General features: G+C 40.0%; 1 protein-coding gene across 1 annotated transcript in view; it reads left to right on the top strand.

Annotated features, from left to right (window-relative positions):
* Positions 1-1,748: 1,748 nt before the first annotated feature.
* Positions 1,749-21,414, top strand: part of ZMAT1 (zinc finger matrin-type 1) — a 190,675-nt gene continuing 171,009 nt past the window's right edge. The window contains exons 1-3 of the mRNA XM_058536387.1: positions 1,749-1,917; positions 3,007-3,146; positions 6,911-6,984. The gene's annotated coding sequence lies outside the window, so the exon portion shown is untranslated. The remainder of the gene's footprint in view (positions 1,918-3,006; positions 3,147-6,910; positions 6,985-21,414) is intronic.

Here is a 21,414-nt window from a genome sequence, read left to right on the forward strand (position 1 = left end):
TCTAATTACAACACTATTATAATTTAAAAGTAATACAATTCACTATAAAAAACTTAAGCAGTATCCTGGACAGCATCAACTTCCCAAGGAAATTAGGGCATTCAGAGCCCTGGCACCTTCAGGACACAATGGAAAAAGCTTTAGAGTATTTCCAGCTTTACCTACTGAGGAGGCATTTGCAAAGAGGTTTCCCTCATTTACTTAACCATCTCCTAACTTACTACGGTCTGATATGAATTATGGATTAAATAACAGGTAACTTGAATAAATGTTAAGACTAAAGGAGATACAATTTAGAGGACTACTTGCTTACATTAGTCTTAAAAACATTAATATCCTACTATTCTCATCATCTTTTCCAGAGGAAACACCTATTCTTCTGACTGGGCCTGTCTGCCCTCTTATAAACCAATCAATTTGCATGGTCTTCATATCTAGTTTTCTTGGCCCCAGGGACAGAATTTCATCATCATCATCATCATCATAATCAATCATTATCATCATCATCATCGCCAAGATTGGTTATTGAGGAGTGAGTATCCATGAGGGAGTATAAAATGACCAGTCCATAAGCCTGGGTGGCCCATCATCTACCTATTAGATCACTAGGTATATCCAATGTTTCTCGACCTTCTTTCATTATTGTCTACTTTATGGAGGCTTTTTAGACTTTTTTTCCTAGTCATCACCTCATCCACAGAATATTAAATGTTTAATACTAGAGATGTGGTGTATATCTGTTTATGTACTTTAACCTTTCTGAGAGCTACAAATCATAGTACTATCTAAGATTTCTTCACCCTTAAGAATCAATTTTCAGTTCTTTGGGGGTGATGTTGTTTCTACGAAGAATGCACAGCATAATGTGATGAGGGCAAGAGCTGGAACCCCATTTTTGCCCCTAACTTCAAACATGATGCTGGAATACTTGCTTAGCCTCTGTTAGCCTGCCTTTGTTATCTGTAAAGGGGACCCATGAGGCCTTCCTTATAGAACTGTTGTGAGGAGTAAATGAAAAATCATGTACAGAATATATGGCATTTAGTATGGCTTCAGCAAATGTTAGTCTTGGCTCACCTTTCTCCTCTCTCCCAGAGAAGAAATGACTTTCACCTAAACCAAACGGCGTAACTTCCATAGAGACCACCTGGAAATGTAGCCTCGAGAAGCAGAATGTACATACATTTACATTATGAATGAAGTTTTGGGGCCAGTTTTGGAGAATGACTTTTCTGAAAGATTTGTGGAAGAGAAGATCATCAAACCATCTTTTGGTGTTCCTAGATCATTTAGTCATGTGATTATAGACAGTCTCTTAGTTTTCTGCAACAGATGACTAACTGCTTAACATGCATATGATTTTACATGTTCATCCTCCTAGGCTAGCTCATCTACAAGAACCCTAGGTAGGATACCTTTCTGGGTCTCTGTGTACTGATAATAGTTCCCTACCGTCTTTTTAAAGCACACACACACAAAAAAATTCCTGACAGCAGGGACATGCTTTGTTCCACCAAATTGGGCAGAGTTCCACCAATTGCCCGGGCCCCAGTCGATGTCTTCTAATTAGTATGCTTTCTTAAGCGATGGCCTGAATAGCGAAGGTGTTTTGCTTTCAAACGAAATGCCAGGGGGTGGAGGAGTGTGCGGAGGCATTTCCGGTGTGGAAGACAAGCCTGCGCGTCGCGGTTGCCATAGAAACCTGACGTCAATATGGCGACCGTTACGACATTTCTATAGAGACAGACGTAGTCTGGCGAGAAGAGCCTTCTCGCCGTCAGGTGTTTGGGACTCACCTGAGGTTGTGGGTCCCCGCCGTGGGGGCTCAGCCACCCTGGGGTGTGACGGAGACAAAGGGAGCCAGATCCAAGTCGCCTCTTTCCCGCTTTGGGACTCGGTGCCCTGGCTGTCTCGTAGGTAAAGCCATTCGGCTCCCGCCCGGTCCCAGTGAGTGTGGCGTCCTGCTCCAGGGGTGTCCTGGAGATACTTTCCTTCTAAAGGCAGGGGTGCGGGAGGATAAGAAGCTCTTGGGTGGTGAGAGAGAGAGAGCGTGTGCGTATGTGTGTGTGCATGTCTGTCTTATTCAGTTCCTAGCACATATTAGGAACCACATCAGGGCGATTGTTTCTTTTTCCCAGCTTTTCTTGGCCAGCCTGGTTACCATGGTGGCTCAGTGACTGATGTGGGATTTCATGCAGACTGATCATCCATTTATGATTCTTGCCTGAGTCATTTATTACTGTGATAGTGGTCAAACGTTGCTTTTCTAATTCCCTCATTCCTTCCAGATTTATTAGTTGGCATTTGACTGTAGGGTAGTGCTTTCCCCTCTCCCTTATTTATGTATTTATTCATGTATTTATTTACATCGGTATGACTCATAGATTCCTACTTTGCTCAAAGCGTTACCTTCTGTTACTATCATTATGTATTTTGTTGCTCAAATTGACCCAGAATAGGCCAGTGTTAGCCCCTACACGTTGGCTTCTGTGTCCATTTGATGCCTCCCTAGGATTCTTTGAGCATGTGCTTTGCTCTGAGTCTATCTCCCCATCTTTAGAAAGGAAGTAATGATGCCCACTTCAGAGAATTGCTTTGAGAATTTGAAAAATCTGAAAATAACAACCTACAGTGTGTGGCATCTAATAAGCCCTCGTGAAATTTTATTTCTCTGTTCTAACTTTACCTCCTTCATTCTGTCAGTGTGATGCCTGTGGTATTAACATAATAGCGTGACTACCAGAGAGAATACTTGGATGTGTAACAACAAGCAGGGATAAGCCCCTATTTCCATGATATGTGAGCTTCAGTGTCACTGCGTGTGTGGGAGGGGGCTGTGTGATGGAGCTGGGAAAGAGGCAAAGCATCATTGCACAGCTTCCCGTGAACTGAGTGGGGACAGGCAAGGACATCCTCACGCTTTTCCCCTGTGTTCATGTGCTGTCCCATCCTCTCACTTTCCTCTCTATTCCATGTGCTGTCTTATCTCCTGACTCTCCCGTCTAGTGGACCATCAGAGGAGGGTGTGGCCTCTGAGCCCCAGAAACGGGAGCTGATAGAGAAGAACCAAGTGTGATGTTGAGTGTGCAGACAGGTTCCTGGAGCAAGAGTCAAGAGATTAGGGTCCCATCATTGGGACACTTTAGGTAAGTCACTACCCTTTCTTCCAGCGTCTTATGTACAACAGGATAACAGTATCCAATGATCCCGACCACTCAGGAATACTCTGGAGTTTAAGTGTGATCCATGTGGGAAAGCAATCTGTGATCATAGGTGGGAGGGAAGGACCAGTGCACTTTTGAGTAATTACATTAACTGAGACATCCCAGATATTGTAGAACTCTGCATGTAGGCATCAAATTAATAGTACATAAACGTCAGCTGTTTAGGTCAGGATTTCTCCAAGTGTGGTCCATGGACCCCTTCATCAAAGTCGTCAGGTGGTGGTTGTTAAAATTGCAGCTACTTGGGCCCATCTTAGTTCTGCCTAATCAAAACCAGGGAGGTAGGGTGGGAGATGTCTACATTTTGAATAATTTCTTCAGTTGATTATGGTACTTACCCAAGTTTGAAAAGTACTCTTATAGATTTGCAACAATATCTTTTTAAAATTTTGAATCCTTTGTGTCTAGTTTTGTTGTCAGTTGCTCCTGACACTCAGCTTTAAATATCTGTGTCTGTTCCTGTGTGTCAAGTAGGTAACAATTTCTTCTTTTAAGTAATATTTATTCAATGATTTATGTGTGAGGCACTGAACTAGGCGCTGGGGACACAGCGCAGAGAATAAGACAGGCAGGGTCCCTGGAACCTTCATTCTAGTTTGGGAAAATTGGCAATAAGCAGGTAAATCAATAATTGGGGCAATTGCACATGGAGATTTGTGCTTTGAAGAAAATAAACACACAAATAGAATAGAAAATGACCCAGACAAGGATTATTATAGATGGGGTTGTCAGTGAAGCTCTGTCTCAGGGAGTGACGTTTGAGCTGAGTCCTGATGACAGAAGCCAGGCCTGAACAGGCCTTTTGGTCAGGGACCTTGTGATGTGGGAAAGCTCCAGTTGTTCCAGGAGCAGACGATGAGCTCGAGTGGCTGGAGCCTGGCAGACAAAGTGCAGGTGGTAGGAGATGAGGTCGAATGGAAGACAGGAGCCACATCATTTGGGCTGTGTAAGGAGTTTGGAGTTCATTCTGAGGGTGGAGGAGTAGAGTATGGGGATGACATGCTGTGATTCATGTGCTCACAGGTGACTCTGGCGGCTGTGTGGAGAATGGACTGGAGAGGGACAAGAGGGCTGTGGGGATAACCATTAGGAAAATCTTGCAGAAGTCCAGGAGAGGGACGAGGGCGGATTGGCCTGGTGCTGCAGCAGTGTGCAGAGGATGGGGTGGCCCTGGACAGGGCATGTAGGAGGTAGGGCAGGCGGGCCCTGCGGTGGCTGTGTGTGAGCGGTATGTGAGGATAAGGCAGAATCCTGGATGAGCCTTCGTCTTATTGTTTGGTCACGTGGCGAAACGGTGGTGTTTTCTGAGACCAATTGTTCCAAGTGCTTTTGAGACATTCTCAAGACAATTAGTTAGGTCATCCAACAGTGGTTATAGTGAAAGTTAGTAATTTAAAATATGCATCAGTTAATGAATGGGATTCAGTTGTTATATCATTAAGCTTTATTAAAGACACATGCAAACAACCTATCAAAATGATGAAATTCTCAACTTGTAAGTAGTTCTTAAAAAAATCTAGCATTTACTGAATTGTTACTGTATGTCTAGCACTGCTGTAAGAGTTTTCATGTATTCAATTAATTCTCAAAACAACAACCCACGAGGTAGGGATGATTTTATAGAAGAGGATACTGAGGCATTGAGAGACTTTCACTCGCCCAAGTTCACAGAGAGTGCGATATTCCAACATCTCTGCGTTTGAATTTTTAAAATAATGTGATTCTTGACCATTTATCCTTGTAAGAAACAAAACACAAAGCAATATTCTTTAAAAACTTTTTTCTTCTACAGTCAGTACTGTAGAATCTTGGTTTCACAGATGAGACAATTGAATGACTGTAAGGTGAAGTAAAAGTATTCAAACTCACACAGTTTCTAAGTGGCAGAACTAGGGGCAGGCTGTCTCCAGAGCCCACTCTCCTAACCAGGACTCTTAGGAAGAAGAAAAAGACATTTTTTGAACTATCTCAGCCTAGGGTGGTTGTGTTACCACACAAAGGCCACGATCTGCTCGCTGCAAGACAAAAGCCAATTGTCAAGAGGCAAGATGGTGGAACAGAAAGGGCAGTTTATTACAGCTTGCTAGCAAGTGGGAAGATGGCCAACTAATGTCTCAAAGAACCATCTTAAGGGGGCACAAAATCTTACAGCGTTATATAGGCCTGTGGGTTATAGGGGAGGGGGTGAGGAATGTTGACCCTCTGGTGTTACAGACTGGGAGTTGCCACACCAGATCTTTCGGTTTTCATTGATGATGGCTATCAGCATAGATTCTCTGTCTGGGGGTCATTACATTCCTAAGGCACTCAAGAGAACAAAGTTATCAACTTATAGCAGCTGAGAGAGGCCATAAAATCTACAGAGCACGTCTAGGTTAGTTAATCAGAGGTCATTCAAAGTTACAATAGGCTTTCTTTTCTACAATATGGCTTCCCTTATGTCAACCTTGTCTTGAGCTGGTATCAGTTGATGTTAGGCTGAGGAACATTCCACAAATCTTTGTGTGGAAATTATGCTTCAGCAGCCATTCTGTCATGTACTAAAGTTTAAGAAAAAAGGGAATAATTATAAAAACAAAAGGCATTGTGTGGATATTTCACAATATCTCTATCTGTTATGGAGATTTGGGCATTTTCCAGTTTTTGACTTATTATTGAATAATGGGGCTATGAACATTCTTGAATGGACTTTTTTGGTTTCATTTCTTGGGCATGTACCTAAGATTAGCATTTCTGTGTCATAGGGTATGTTTATGTTCAGCTCAGTGGATACCGCCAATGAGTTTTTCAAAGTAGTTGTGTCAATCTATATTCCCCCCAGCAATGTATGAAGTTGCACTTGCTCCACATCCTTGCCAACACTTGGTATTTTCCACCTTTTCCATTTTTGTTCTTGTAGTGGGTGTGTGGTGGTATCTCCTATGGTTTTAATTTTAATTTTTCTGAAATATTGTCTCTTTTAATCTAAAGAATGTCTCCCCTATTTTTTTAACCTTCCAATTTATTTTCTTAAGAAACTATATCTTTTGTCTTGTGGAATTTGCATTCTGGATTTTACTGATTGTATTCCGATTGTGTTGTTTATTATATTCCACTGGCCCCTCCTATTTCCTTTAAATTGGTAAGTAGATTTGGAGGCTTGGTCAAATTCAGGTTTTTGGCTAGAGTACCTCATATGTGGTGTGGTGTACTTTCTATAGCATTACATGGGAAGGCTCATTATGTCTGGTTGTCTCTTCATCTGTGTCACTGTGGTTGATCACTGGGTTCAGTGTTGTCAGCCTGATCCATCCATTTTCAAATTTCCCATCTGCTTTTCTTTTCTCTTTTTTTTGGTGAGGAAGATTGGCCCTGAGCTAACATCTATTGCCAATCTTCCTCTTTTTGCTTGAGGAAGATTGACCCTGAGCTAACGTCTGGGCCAATCTTCCTCTATTTTGTATGTGGGACGCCACCACAGCATGGCTTGATGAGCAGTGTGTAGGTCCACACCTGGGATCTGAACTTCGAACCCCAGGTGTCCAAAGTGGAGTGCGTGAACTTAACCACTATGCCACGAGGCCAGCCCCCATCTACTTTTCACTTCATTTTTTGCAGCCTCTGAGGATCATTGCCTGTATCTTCATTTCAGTAAAGGTTTCAGAAAGGTGATGTTCTAATTCTATACTTTCTTCTGCATTTATTAGCTGGAGTTCTTCTGTAAAGAAACTTACCCTCATCAGCTATGAGGTTACGCTGAGGTCTGGTGCACGCAGGAAAGGTAGGATGAATGTTTAATTCTTTTGCATTATTTCCACTTTTCAGAATAATGAGTTCTTTCCCTGGGATCCTCCAAAGGTAAGCAATGAGTTTGTTGTTTTGAGTGTCATAATGAGCTCACAGATGCTTATATAGTTGATGTGTTTTAACTCATTGCAGTCATTAATCTTTTTGATGTTCAGATTGTTCTCTTTGTCCAGTGGGAGCCCCTTCGGGTTGACTTCTGAGTCTTTTTGACACATTTTCTGGTATTAGAGTTTGGTCCAGACTCACCTGGTACAATTCCCATCCAGACCTGGGATCAGCCATTTCTCCAAGGAAGCCTGGTTCCTTTTAGTGGGAAATTGTACCTCACCTGGTACAATTCCCATCCAGACCTGGGATCAGCCATTTCTCCAAGGAAGCCTGGTTCCTTTAGTCCCCCCATATTTTCAGGGGACTCAGTCTGGGGACTAGAGTTGCGTATTGCTGCTGGGTTGGTCATTGTTTCTTGACCTTTTCAGTGCATGGAGCCTGAAATATGTATTATATTTTTAAGAGAATATACATCATTGGCTAGCATCATGGGCTGCTTTTCCTTCTCCTTGTCAGTAATCGTTTTTGTCAGTTTTTGTTTTAACCTTCCAGATTTTAAATATATAAGCAAATGTAATATGTATATTAGTTTCCTCCCCCATTCATAGGTAAAAGGCGGCACATTCTTCACCAGTACTGTCGTCCATAGAAATTTCTGCGGAAATGAAAATGTGCTGTATCTGCACTGTCCAACACTGTAGCCGGTAGCAACAAGTGGCTGCTGAGCATCTAAAATGTGGCCAGTACAACTGAATATAACTGAATTCTTAATTTCATTTAATTTTTTAAATTAAATTTAAATAGCTGTTTGTGGTGAGTGTCTACTGTATTGGACAGCAGCAGCTCTACACATTTTTATACACCTTGCTTTTCTCATGTAACAATATATCCTGAAGATAACTCCATAGCAGTCTAGAGAAGGAATCCTCATTGCTTTTTATCGCTGCATAGTATTCTCTGATGTAGATGTACCTTAGATTGTTCAACCAGCCCCCTATTGGTGGACATTTGTCTTGTTGGTAATCTTCTGTTGTTATGGATTGTTCTGCAAGGAATGGCCTTGTGCTTATTATACTTTTTCGTATTTTTGCATTGTTTCTTTGGGATAAATTCTTAAAAGAGAGATTACTGGTTCCAAGAGTAAATACTATATAATTGTACTAGATAATATCAAATCCCCTCCATAGGGTAGTATCATTTTACATTACCACCAGCACCATTTGAGAATGCCTATTTCCTCACAGACTATCTTATTGGTAAGAAAAGTTATCTCATTATAGTTATTTTTCTTTGCATTGCTTATCATAAGTTAAGTTGAGCATTTTTCTTGTGTTTAAGGACCATTATTTTTACTCCTGCATGTACATCTTTTTGTTGAAATACCTGCTTGTATCTGTTGCTCCTTTTTCTCTCATTTTGTTGGTTTTTGCATTCACTTTTTCATAAGATTTCCACATATTATGGATATAACCCTTTGTGATCTAAGTTATAAATATTTTCCCAATTTTTAATTTTTCATTTTACTTTCCTTATGGGTTTTGTTTTTGCCATTCAATTTTTTATGTAAAAACAATCATGTATATCATCTTTTCCCTTATTGCTTCTGGATTTTAAGTCATAGTTAGACAAGTTTTCTCCACTACCAGGTTATAGAGGAATTTCTCTGGGGGTGTGCTTTAGTGGACAGGAGGTAGAAAAGAGAGTTATGGCTCATATTGGGGTGTTGGGCGTAAGGGGAATCCTGAGGGGAGGTGACCATCATATGAGAAATTTATAAAAACCATTCCACTAAATCAGGAGAATTAGATATTCATATCAGTGTCCTGGTCCTATGCTTATATTTGAGAATTCAGTCTCTACTCTTTTCTGTCTCCTGTGGAACTGGGTCCAGGCCTGCTTACTGGTAGAGAAGATCTTACATGAAACAGAAACTCCATGTCACCTCAAATGAATCCCACAGAGGACTAAATGGGACGGACGACTCTCCTACGAATAGGACAGACACAAAACCAGTTCCAGAATCTACCATGAGACCTAGCCAAGGACTAAAGAGAAAGTAAAACCCTAGTTCATGACCATGAGAGGAACCCAGACTGAAATCACACAAGGGTTACTGCATCCTTCACTCTCTATCTGGGCGTGAGATCCTGTCAGAAGGTAGTAGCCCATTAGCACTATGCAAAAGTACAGAAGTGTAGGTTGTAAGATGCCTAAGTTTCCCAAGGTGGCAAATTTTCTCCACTCAACCCCATCATTTCCTGTTTAGATACTGGATTTCCAGGACTCAAGATGAAGCTTGGTCTATACTTGCTTGGAATGGAGTCTCTTTCGGGTGGGTACTGATGTCTAACTTGCTCCCTGTGGACATTTCCACTTACACAGTTCTAGAGATCAAGAGAGGGAAGATGAGGGATGTAGATGTGGAATTAGACTGACAGTGCCTGGCACAGAGTAGACAATACACATTAATAAATAAATGAGATGTAGATGCAGAAATAAGCAGGAGATAAAACTAAGTATATGTCCTCTCAGTCTTTTATATACATATGAATTTTTCAAAGAGAGTTGGGATTACACTGTACTTTTTAGTTATCTACTTTTAAGAAAATATTTTGTTTTTAATTCTAAAAATTATACCTTTTCTTTGGGAAAAAATAACCTGTAGAAAATGGAGAAAGGTGCCACCTGGTGATCTGCATCAGAATTGCAGGTGTGAAAGTCAACTGGGAGCTTGGCAAAGGGCGAGGTAATTGGGGGGAGAGTGAGGGAGATGTATGAATTCCATTGTATAGGCTAAAGCTGTCTGGAATTTTCCACACACTGGTGGTAATCCTTCTATATTCGTGCCTATCCTGGTATTTTCAAGCCTTGAGGCTAGAAATCCAGCCCCATGTGAACTAAATAGAAAGCTGTACAAGTTAGTATATGAATAATTGGTATGAAGAAGTTTGAGACGTAGAAACATGCACACAGAGAAGCAGTGTCAGATTGTTTTGATCTGCTTCTTTCACTCATAAAACAGTATACTGTGAACATTTTTCCAAAGCAATGAATATATAAGCATCATATTTGTAATAAGCTCATAATTATTTTATGTTTTCAACATTTTATACCATAAAAGTTCTATATTTAAAACACTATGGAACCAGCCCTGATGGACTAGCATTAAAGTTCCATGTGCTCTGCTTCGGCAGCCCAGGTTTGGTTCCCGGGCGTGGAACTGCACCGTTCGTCTGTCAGTAGCCATGCTGTGGTGGTAGCTCACATAGAAGAACCTGAAGAACTTACAACTATACACAATTATGTACTGTGGCTTTGAGGGGGAAAAAGAAGAAAAAAAAGGAGGAAGATTGACAACAGATGTTAGCTTAGAGTGAATCTTCCCCTGCAAAAAAAAAAAAAAGTAGACCCATGCATTTAAAAAAAAAAAACACTATGGAAATGCAAATTTGTAAAATGAAAGTATCCTCTATCTCCCACCAACCCACACACATTGAATTATCATTGAATTATTATCAAAGAAATCTTTTTTTTTTTTTTTTTTTTTGGTGAGGAGATCAGCCCTGTGCTAACATCCGCCAATCCTCCTCTTTTTTTCCCGAGGAAGACGGCCCTGCGCTAACATCCGTGCCCATTCTCCTCCACTTTATATGGGACGCGGCCACAGCATGGCCTGCCAAAGCAGTGCGTCGGTGCGCGCCCGGGGCGCCCGGGATCCGAACCAGCGAACCCTGGGCCGCCGCAGCGGAGCGTGCGCACCCAACCGCTTGTGCCACCGGGCCGGCCCCTCAAAGAAATCTTTTTAATCTGTTATTTTCACACCGAAGTATATGAGCATGTTTTTAAATCAATAAATGTATTTCTACACTATCATTTTGTGACTTGGTTTGTAGGTTTTCCTATTTTGAAAAACTATCTCCATAACTTTTTCAGATTACTAGTTGATACTTTTTTTTAACAAATATCAAACAGTATAGAAATGTATATTAAAAAACTGAAATTATCTGTCCCTTCTGCCTCCACCTTCTGCCCATCATAAACAGAGATCACCTCTGTTAATTTATTGGGGCCTACTCTCCAGATTTTTCTCTGTATGTAATACACTAACTTATATTTAAGGACATGCACATACTTATTCACTCATATTAATGTGTATTCTTTTGCAGAAATGGGATCACATTCTACATATTTTATGACTTCCTTATTTTACTTAATATGATTCATTTTTATTTTATTTATTTGATTTGGAATGTTTCCAAGTATTGGGGATGTATATTGCTTTTTATGTGCATTATCTCTTGATATTATTGACCTATCTCTGTTGCTTAATATTATTTTGTACATCAAGGATATAAACCCTATGTCTGACTATAAGTAGTAAATAATTTCCCCAACTTTTCACACACATTTTGATTTTAAAATTTTCTATTCACGTGATATTTTACACTTTATAATTATTTTTAGTATTTAAAAAGTACTTCAGCATATTCTTTTAAAAAAACTCAAAAATAATGCTTTGAGGTATAGCGCACGACAGCTCATAGGACAAAGGGGGAAAAAGTTAGTGTTTTGACTAATTCTTTTGAGTCTTTGAGCAGTAATTTATAAGGTTGTTTCCCTAGGTCAAGTTACTTAACTTTTTACTTCTGTGCCCTCACTGAGTAATGGGGATAATTATTGGTCTTGGATAGAGTTGCTAGGATTAAATGAGATGAACTATAAAATACTCTTCATATAGTAGTTGTACACGTTAATATCCTACCATTCAGGTTTCTTTTCCAAAGGGTAACAGATTGTGCTGCTTCTTGGGTTCAGTTCAACACCTCAGGGATCAGCCAGTCCATGTGGCCCCCATACCCAGGCCTTTTGGCCCACAGGACAGGATTTCATCCCCACCATCATCTTCATCAACAAAAAGGGGAGTGATTATAATTGAGGGTATGACAGCCCAGTTTCTACATCAGGGGAGTTTCTCACTATCAGTCCCTTAAGCCCTCGAAAGACATCATCTAAATGGGAGGCTGCTGGTTGGCCTGTGGAGAGGGCAAGCGGGAGATATTTGACTCTGAAAAATTCACATACCTCTGTGAGTCTGAGGTTGGTCATCTATAAAATGGGATTAAGGGTGCCTTCTTCACAAACTTGTAAGAAGAAAAGGAGAAAATTTCAAGAAATGTCTGGCACATAGTAGGACTTTGATAAATGTTACCCCTGGCCCACCCTGCCTCCTCTGTCGCATAAAATAGAAGATTAGATACAGCCCACATCTGGAAATGAGGTAGCAGCAAGAAATGAACTTTAGTCCCATCTCATCATTTCGTCTTTTCCACGTGTTTGCCTGTCTTCTTATTTTCCTTCTAGTTTGATATGAGTGAAACAATTTCTTATTAAACCCCGGGAAGAAAAAATAGTACAGAAGAGAAATAATAGTAATGAGTCATGGGTCAGCTAGACAGAATGTGGGAGTCATCAAACATGTGTCCCAGTAGCCAAACCCATCAACTGAGCACAGGACCTTGGGTGAGTCCCTTCTCCTGTGCTGGCCTCAGCCCTAATATAGAAGAGCACTCTATAGAAACAGTGGTTAGAGGCATGGGTTTTGGAGTCAGAAGGACTGGGATTTGATTCTGGGAACCATAACTTGCTAGTTGTATGATCCTGAGCAAGAAATTTATCTATTACGTGCTCTATCATTGTTAGTGTCTTTTATCATTGTTATTACTATTCCTACCACCCTTCCAAAGGGTAAATGATAGGAGTGAAGATTATACTTCCAGGCATTACAGTTTTCTACGAAACTGATTTTATATCTGTTGGATAGAGTGATTGACATACATATTAAAGGAAGTCTATAGAAAGCTCATGAGCAGCCCAGACACACAATATTATTTAATATGCCACAGGTATGGCATTCTCAGTCATATGCATTGTTCAAGAGTTGGGGCTGGGTGAACTGGTAAAGGCTTCATTGAAAAGCATAGTTAGATCCCATCTTATACCTTGTCATTTAATCAGAACACTTTCTCACGTGCTAGTACTTAAGGCAAAAGTTAAGATAAAAGCAAAATGAAATAAAAAAAGGATACTGAACTATATATACAGTAAGTTAATAGTTATAAGAAATGTGTATATAATACATATATATTGCAATTTTATATGTTCATGCAGAGAAAAATAATGGAATGAAATAGCATAATGTGAATTTCAATGATGATGGGATTGCTAGGTTTTGATATTTTTAAACTCTGTACTTGATTCAAAACATTAAACATTTGCTAAGAAGTGTATGCATTATATTTATGATAAAAACTGTGTCCCCTAAAAGCACTACTACTTGTGAAATATTTCAGATGAAAAGCATACAGCTATAAAATCAATCCAGACTAAGAAAAAACTTTACTTCTCTCTGATTGTATCCCCTTTCATCTCCCCTAGAGATAATTGCTATCCAGAAGGGGATGATTATCATTCCCATGCATTGCTTATCCTTTTACTCTGTATGAGAGCTTCCCTTAATATAATGTTGTTTCGCATGTTGTCGTCGTACACATACACACAAACACAAACACAGTAGGTGTCTTTTTCCTCCAGCTTGCTAATTATTTAACATATAACATGGGCACACACATACACACTCATATATATACACATACACATTTGTGTATATATATGTGTTTATATGCATGTGTGTATGTTTGTGTCTGTCTCCTGGTCCTTACACTCAAGGGAGCATTGTGAGGAGTTCAAGGGGAAAATTTCATCGAGATCCTGGCACAGTATTTGGTGCATCATCCACAACACTAATGTTTGCTTCCTTCCCATTCTAAGTCTTCCAGTCTTTAAGAGAGATGTTATTTATTAACCTCAACAGCATTACTATATTTTAATGAGTATTTGAGAATGTAAGAAGAAGAAGGGAACCACACACTTAGCTATACTACGTAGGAATTTCAGTGCCATCTCTGATATGCAGTGTAATGGAGTTGGGCTGGGGAAAATTCTTCATCCTTTCCAGTGAATAACTGTGTTTCTGTCCTCTGTTGGTGCTCTGTATGTTCACATCACATGTGGACATGACCTGGGGGTCTGGAACCTACTTGAAGTTCTAGGAAGAGGTGACTGGGGGTTGGCAAGGAGGGAAATTGGAGCAAGAATCAGGAGCTTTTCCTGGGTCCCAGAGCCTGACCCATTCCAGGGTTCCTTCCTTGTTCCTAGTTCCTTCCCCTGCCATTGAATGCACACAGGTGTTACTGAGCACCCATCACTCTTCACACCTCCAGTGGCCCAGGGGCTACAGAGGTCATGGTAATGGTTTCACACCGTCCAGGTCCTTGGGGAAGTTATGGTGACCTCTGTAAAACCACCTTAATATGTAAAGAGGAGGAAGGTCTCACTGGAGTTGTCAGAGTCTCCTCAAAGAGGAGCTGGGCTGGTACAGTGGGCAGGACTTATGGGGGCTGGATGGGAGAGAGGGGGCGGGGAATCCAGCCTGACTGGAGTGAGGAGTGGGAGCTCCCAGGTGAGCATACAGGGCTCAGAGGTACCTGATTGGACACTCCAGGGGTCTGAGTCATCCAGGTTTAGGACCGATTGGGAAAGGAACACATTTGCTTCCATGGGATGCTGTCTAGCCCCTTTACACACTGAGATGACACAAGTGTTGGTAAGAAGGAAAGTGCCCTGCACATCTGTCACTGGTCCATGGGGGCAAAGGAGGAACCAGGAACACTGACAGTGGTGAAGCTGAGTTGATGCTCAGCTCTCTAAACCTTCAATAAGGTAGGAAACTGACATCAAGGGGAAGGATTTACAACTAATGGATCCCCCACACCGTCTGAAAAACATATACCCTCTTTAGTTTCTCACTGACCCCAGGTGTCATGGACTCCCATCTGCCAGTGAGTTTCTGCCTGCCTCCAGGAGTCACATTCTCAACCAGAACACTCTCTCCATGTGTTAACACTCTGTATACACTCTCATTTCTTCCATCTCTGCATCCTCCCAGAGGTCACTCAGTGAGGCTTTTCTCCTCCTTTGTTGCCTCGACTCCTTTCATCAGCTCAGTGAGTTGTATCACAGCACCACACTGCTCTGACAAGTTTAGGCTTTTTTTTTTTTTAAACATATTGTTCTCATGCACTTATCATTTCTGCAGAGTTAAGATCTGACCTCTGCCCCAAACAGAACTGCATTTGTTGACCAAACATCCCCTTATAGGTGGGTAACTCTGAGTTGTTGTAAACACATGGGCTCAGCATAGTTTACTCAAATGTGCTCTCATTCACACTACCTGACCTTTTCAACTCTGTACAGTAGAATCTCTGCACAGGATTTCTCCTGGGATGTAATGGTCTGTTTCTGGGTTTCAGTCATATCATCTGCACACATTCTCTCATACACAGTTGGCCCTGTCGCTTTGGATCCTTTTTGGAGAGCTTCAGTGGTTTACCGGGTGGGCTCACAATGCCCCTTTCCTTGTCTCTCAGTTCCTCTCTCTGCCAACTTACTGAAGGTAGGGGTTAATAAAGATGCAGGGGATGATTATTGGGCTGCCCTGAGTCCCTTGACCTTGGAACAGAAGCATTTAATAACCAGGGACTGGATCTGACAGAATGCAGTTGGTGGTGTTAGAACAGATTTGAAACATCTGGAAAGCACTGCATTCCAATAGAGATATTTTGTAAGGGAAGAGAAAAGAGCATGATGTCAAAGTAACTGAGTGTTCAAGGGGGTGATTTTTAGATCTTAACTATCTGTTTAGAATCTAGGGAATATGTGTACCCTTATTCTAGGATATCTATCATTCATTCATTAATTCATACCTACATGGATAATAGGTACCTCGAACAGTGGTGAGTGCCTGCATGCCAACTCTTTCCATTGTATGGTCAATAAAGTCCCTTTACCATCCACCATTTATAATAGAACAGTCTTCAATATTTCCTCTACATTCATTAAGAACCACATCACATAGTGTTATACTTTTTGCTTCAACCATCCAACAGAATTTTAGGAATTCCAAGAGGAGAAAGAAAAACTTATTTTTATCCGTATTTTCGCTCTTTCCATTTTTCTTTCTTACTGACATTCCAAGGGCACTTCTATTAGCGATTCCTTTCTGTCTTAAGAACTTCCTTTAGCCATTCTTTTGGGTTACATCTGGTGGTGATAAATTTTCTTCGTTTTCCTTCATCTGACCATGTCTTTATATACCCCTTCTTTCCTGAGGGATAACTTAGCCAGATATAGATTTTCAAATTAATCATTATTTCCTTTCAGCACTTGAAAAATGTTGTGCCATTTCTGTCTATACTCTGGTTTCTGATGAGAAATTTGCTATTATTTGAATTGTTTTTCTCCTATAGGTAATGCATCATTTCTCTCTCCCTGCTTTCAAGTTTTTTTGTTTGTTTTTAGTTTTCTGAAGTTTGATCATTATGTGTGTTTTCATGGATTTCTTTGGAATAATTCTGTTAGGGGTTTTCTCAGCTTCTCGAACCTCTACGTTTATGTCTTTTGCCAAATTTGAAGTTTGTCAGCCATTATTTCTTCAAATACTTTTTCTCCCATGCACTTTGTCTCCTCTCCTTCCAAGACAAAACTGACATGAATATTACATCTTCTGTTATAGTTCCACAGGTTCCTGAGGCTTTGTTCTGTATTATTTTAGTTTATTTTTCTCTGTTGTTCAAATTGGGTTATTTCTGTTGTTCTACCTTCATGTTCACTGATTCTTTTTCCTCTCCATTCTACTGTTGCTCCATCCATTGAGTTTTTATTTCAGTTATTGTATGTTTCAGTTCTAAAATCTCCATTTGGTTCTTCTGTGTATCTTCCATTTCTTTGCTGAGACTTTCTATTTTTTCATTTGTTTCCAGCAGTGTTTACTCACTGAAACATTTTTATGATGATTACTTTAAAATGCATGTCAAAAAATTCCAATATCTGTGTTATCTTGGTGTTGGTTGATTATCTTTTTTCAATCAAGTTGAGATTTTCCCATTTCTTGGATAGAAGAGGGAGTTTTGATAATATCTAGGACATTTTTAGTATTATGTTATGAGACTCTGTATCTTATTTAAATCATCTGTTTTAATAAACCTTCTGTGACACCATGCCAATAAGGGCTGAAACATAACATTGTATAAAGCGAGGTGGGGATGAAAGTCCAGGTTCCCCACTCAGCCTTCTCTGACACTGGATTTGGGGTGGAAGGGGAAGAGGTGCCTCATTACTACTTGGTAGAGGTGGGATTTCAGGCTCCCCAGCAGGCCTCCACCTACACTACCCTGGCTGGGAGAGGAAACATACTCCCTTGCTGTTCCCCATGTGGCCTCCACTGACACCATGGCGGGGGGAAGCTCATTACTGCCCAGTAGGGATAAAAGTCCAGGTTCCCCACTCAACCTCCACTGACATGGGGGGGGCAGGACATGAGAGTGGAAAGGAAGGAGTGAGTTGTTACTGCTTGGTGGAGGTGGGATTTCACTCCCCACCAGGCCTCCACTGACACCACCCTGGTAAGAAGGGGAAGGAACTTCCTGACTGCCCTCCATGTGGCCTCCCCTGACACTGTGGAGAGGAGGAGGATGACCTCATCACTGGATGGTCATGAGAGTTTTACTGCCCCACTTGGCTTCTGGTGACACCACCCCAGGGAGGAGAGGAAGAAGAGTGCCTTCCCTTCGTCGGGAAGGTGCTTCATTCTCACTGGGTGTGGGTGGAAGTCAGGCTCCCTGCATGGTCCCCACTGACACCATGGCGAGAGGTGCTCATTTCCACGAGCAGGGATGAAAGTTCCTGCTCCACGTGCAGTCTTCTCTGACACCACCCCAGCGGGTGGGGAGAGGGGCACAGTTGCAATCAACTGAACGTGGAACCCACATTCCCCCCTCAGCCATTGCTGGTGTGCTGGAGGTGGAGCTGTGTTTCATTCTGTGGTGTTTGTCTGAAGTAGGGTAGTTGTTGTCTAAAAGCTTGCTTTCTTGCTAGGTTTCCCCTTTTCTGGTTCTCTGTCTAGATACAGCAGGCTTTTCTTGGAGCTCTTTTTGTGTTTTCCTGTTGGCATTTTTGGGTCTTCTGCTTCTCCAGCATCCAGTCTGGGATATATGAGGTGAAAATACAACCAAGGGAATTTACTGCCTTGTCATTACTTGGATCCCAAAGTTCCAAGCCAGTCTGCCTTTTTTCTCTCCACTTTTCAGAGTCGTCGTTTGTTTCTTTTGCCTATAATATCCAGGATTTTTAGCTGTACCTAGCAGAAGTGATAGGGAGAAGTATGTCTATTAAATCTTGTCCCCAAAACAGAAGTCTTTTTCTTTTATTTTTAATATAAATAAAAATGTGTATATTTGCATTCTCCCAATTCTTAGATTAAAAAGTACCATGCTATACACACCTTTGTGTGCATTGACGTTTTCACTTAACAGTTTATCCTGGAGGTCCCTCCATAGCTCTATGTGGAGATATTCGTAATTCTTCTTTAACCTTACTTAGTGTAGACTGTTCTGTGGTTGTATGATAGTTGGTTCATCCAGCACACAGTCGTTGGGTATTTAGGTTGCTTCCATTCTTTTGCTATATATTGTGCATACTTTATTATATGTTTTGGTATCTGATAAGACTCTAATCACTCTTCTTTTTCAGGGTTTATCTGACTATTCTTGTTATCCTGCCAAATAAATTTGATAATAAACTTGTCTAAATCCATAAAAAATGTTATTTAATTTGAATTGCATTTAATTAATAAACTAATTTGAGGAAATTGGCATCATTATGATATTGAGTTTCCTTACCCATGGATATCATGATTTTACCTTTGTTCAATCTACTTTTATGTTCTATATGGGTTTTGAACATCGCTTCTTAAGTTTATGTCAAATAATTTTCTTGTCTTCCATTATATATTCTAATCTTTTTGGTGGTGTATGTGATGGCTTTTGATTTTGGATGTTGATAGTGTAACCTGCTACTTTACTAAATTAAATTCTCTTTTGTTGTAATTTTTCTATTTTGTCATTGGGTTTTCCAATGTGTAATCATATCATCACCAAACATAGAGAGATTTTACCACTTTCCTTTTCTGTTAATTGCTTGCTTTTCACTTGCAATGTAAAATACCTCCTACGCAATGTCTAACGTTAGAGTAGATAAGTGGGCATCTTGTCTCGTCCTTATCTTTAGTAGGAATGCCACCGGTATTTCCCCATTAAGTAGGATACTGACTTTTTTGCTGAGATGTGTATATTTATTGTCATGTTTAGAAAATATTAACCAATTCTTATTTTATTGAGTTTTTAAAATATGAATGGGTGTGGATGCCGTCAAATGCTTTTTCTTTATGGGATGATCATATGATTTCTCTCCTTGGCTCTGTTAATGCAATAGATTATATTAATGGACTTTCTGATATTAAAACAATATATATATAACATCTTATACATATATAATTGGGGAGAACAGCATTCCTGCCTATAACTAGATGTGTTTGACCCTGCAGTAATGAGTTACCCTTTGTGAACCTGAACTTTCTCATCTGTAAAATGGGCATGTTGATACTTAACTCACAGAGCTATTATGAAGAGAAAATGAACAAACCTACAGAAAGCACCTAATATATAACACTTCAAATATATGTATTAGCTTGTGCTGTGTTCTCCTTCCCAGGAAAGAGACTTTAACATGAACATCTCGTAGAGATCAATTGAATTTGAAGCAGAAGGAAATGACATATGTACATATTTATATGATGGATAAGCTTTGGTGCCATTTTTGTAGAATGAGATACCTGAGGATGGTGAGGAAGAGGAAGGAATCATCCTTTCAATACTTTTTTTTTTTAAACAATAATGGGATTTGTTATCTTATTTAACAATAAATCTGGCAGAAAGACAATTTCAGGATTGGTTTAATTCAGCTGTACCATCAGTGTCATCAAAGACTCAGATTCTTTTCGTCTTTAGTGTGTTGGTTTGTCTGGCTCTCATGATCTCAAGATGGCTGCCATAGTTCCAGGCATCACACACAGTCAACAATGTCCAGAGGCAGAAAAAGAGTGTCTGCCTGCCTCTCTCCCTCCCTCTCTCCTCTTTTTTTATATTCGTAAAATATACGTAACATAAATTTACCATTTTAACCATATTTAAGTGTATAGTTCAGTGGCATTTAGTGCATTCACATTGTTGTGCAACCATCACCACTATCCATCTCAAGAACTTATTTATCATCCGAAACTCAAACTCTGTACCCATTAAACAATTGCTTCCCATTTTCCCCTCCCCCAAGCCCCTGGTAACCATGATTCTACTTTTTGTCTCTATGAGTTTGACTATTATATGTACTTCATATAAATGAAATAATATAATATCCACCCTTTAGTGTATGGCATATTTCACTTAGCGTAATGTCTTCAAGGTTCATCCATGTTATAGCACGTATCAGAATTGCATTCCATTTTAAGGCTGAATAATATTCGGTTGTATGTATATACCACATTTTGTTTATCCATTCATCTGTTGGTGGACATTTGGGTTGTTTCCACCTTTTGACTATTGTGAATTGTCTGCTAAGAACACTGTTGTACAACTATCTGAATGCTGCTCTTAATTCTTTTGGGTATATACCCAGAAGTGTAATTGCTGGATCATATGAAAATTCTATGTTTAATTTTTTTGGGAAACCGCTATCCTGTTTTCCATAGAAGATACACCATTTTACATTCCCACCAGCAGGGCACAAAGTAACAGTTTCTCCACATCCTCACCACACTTATTTTGCTTTTTTTTTTTTGTTTTTTTTAATAACAGCCATCCTAATGGGTGTGAAGTTGTTCTCATTGTGGTTTGTATTTGCATTTCCCTAATGCTTAGTGATGTTGGGCATCTTTTCATGTGCTTATTGGCTATTTGTATATCTTTGGAGAAATGTCTGTTCAAATCCTTGGCCCATTTTTTAATTGAGTTGTTTATTTTTTTGTTGTTGAGTTATAGGAGTTCCTTATATGTTCTGGATTTTCATCTCTTATCATATATATGATTTAAAAATATTTTATTCCATTTTGTGTGTTGCCTTTTCACTCTGTTGATAGTGTCCTTTGAGGCACAAACGTTGTTAATATTGGTGAAGTCCAGTTTATTTTTTTTTCTTTTGTTTCCTGTGCTTTTGGTCTCATATCTAAGAAATCATTGCAACTCCAATATCATGAAGCTTTTCCTTTATGTTTTCTTCTAAGAGTTTTATAGTTTTAGCTCTTACGTCTAGGTCTTTGATGCATTTTGAGTTAATTTTTGTATCTGGTAAGTGTCCACCTTCATTCTTTCACATGTGGATATCAGTTTTCTCAGTACCATTTGTTGAA

Source organism: Diceros bicornis, chromosome X (assembly GCF_020826845.1).
Source record: "Diceros bicornis minor isolate mBicDic1 chromosome X, mDicBic1.mat.cur, whole genome shotgun sequence".
Lineage (NCBI taxonomy): Eukaryota > Metazoa > Chordata > Mammalia > Perissodactyla > Rhinocerotidae > Diceros > Diceros bicornis.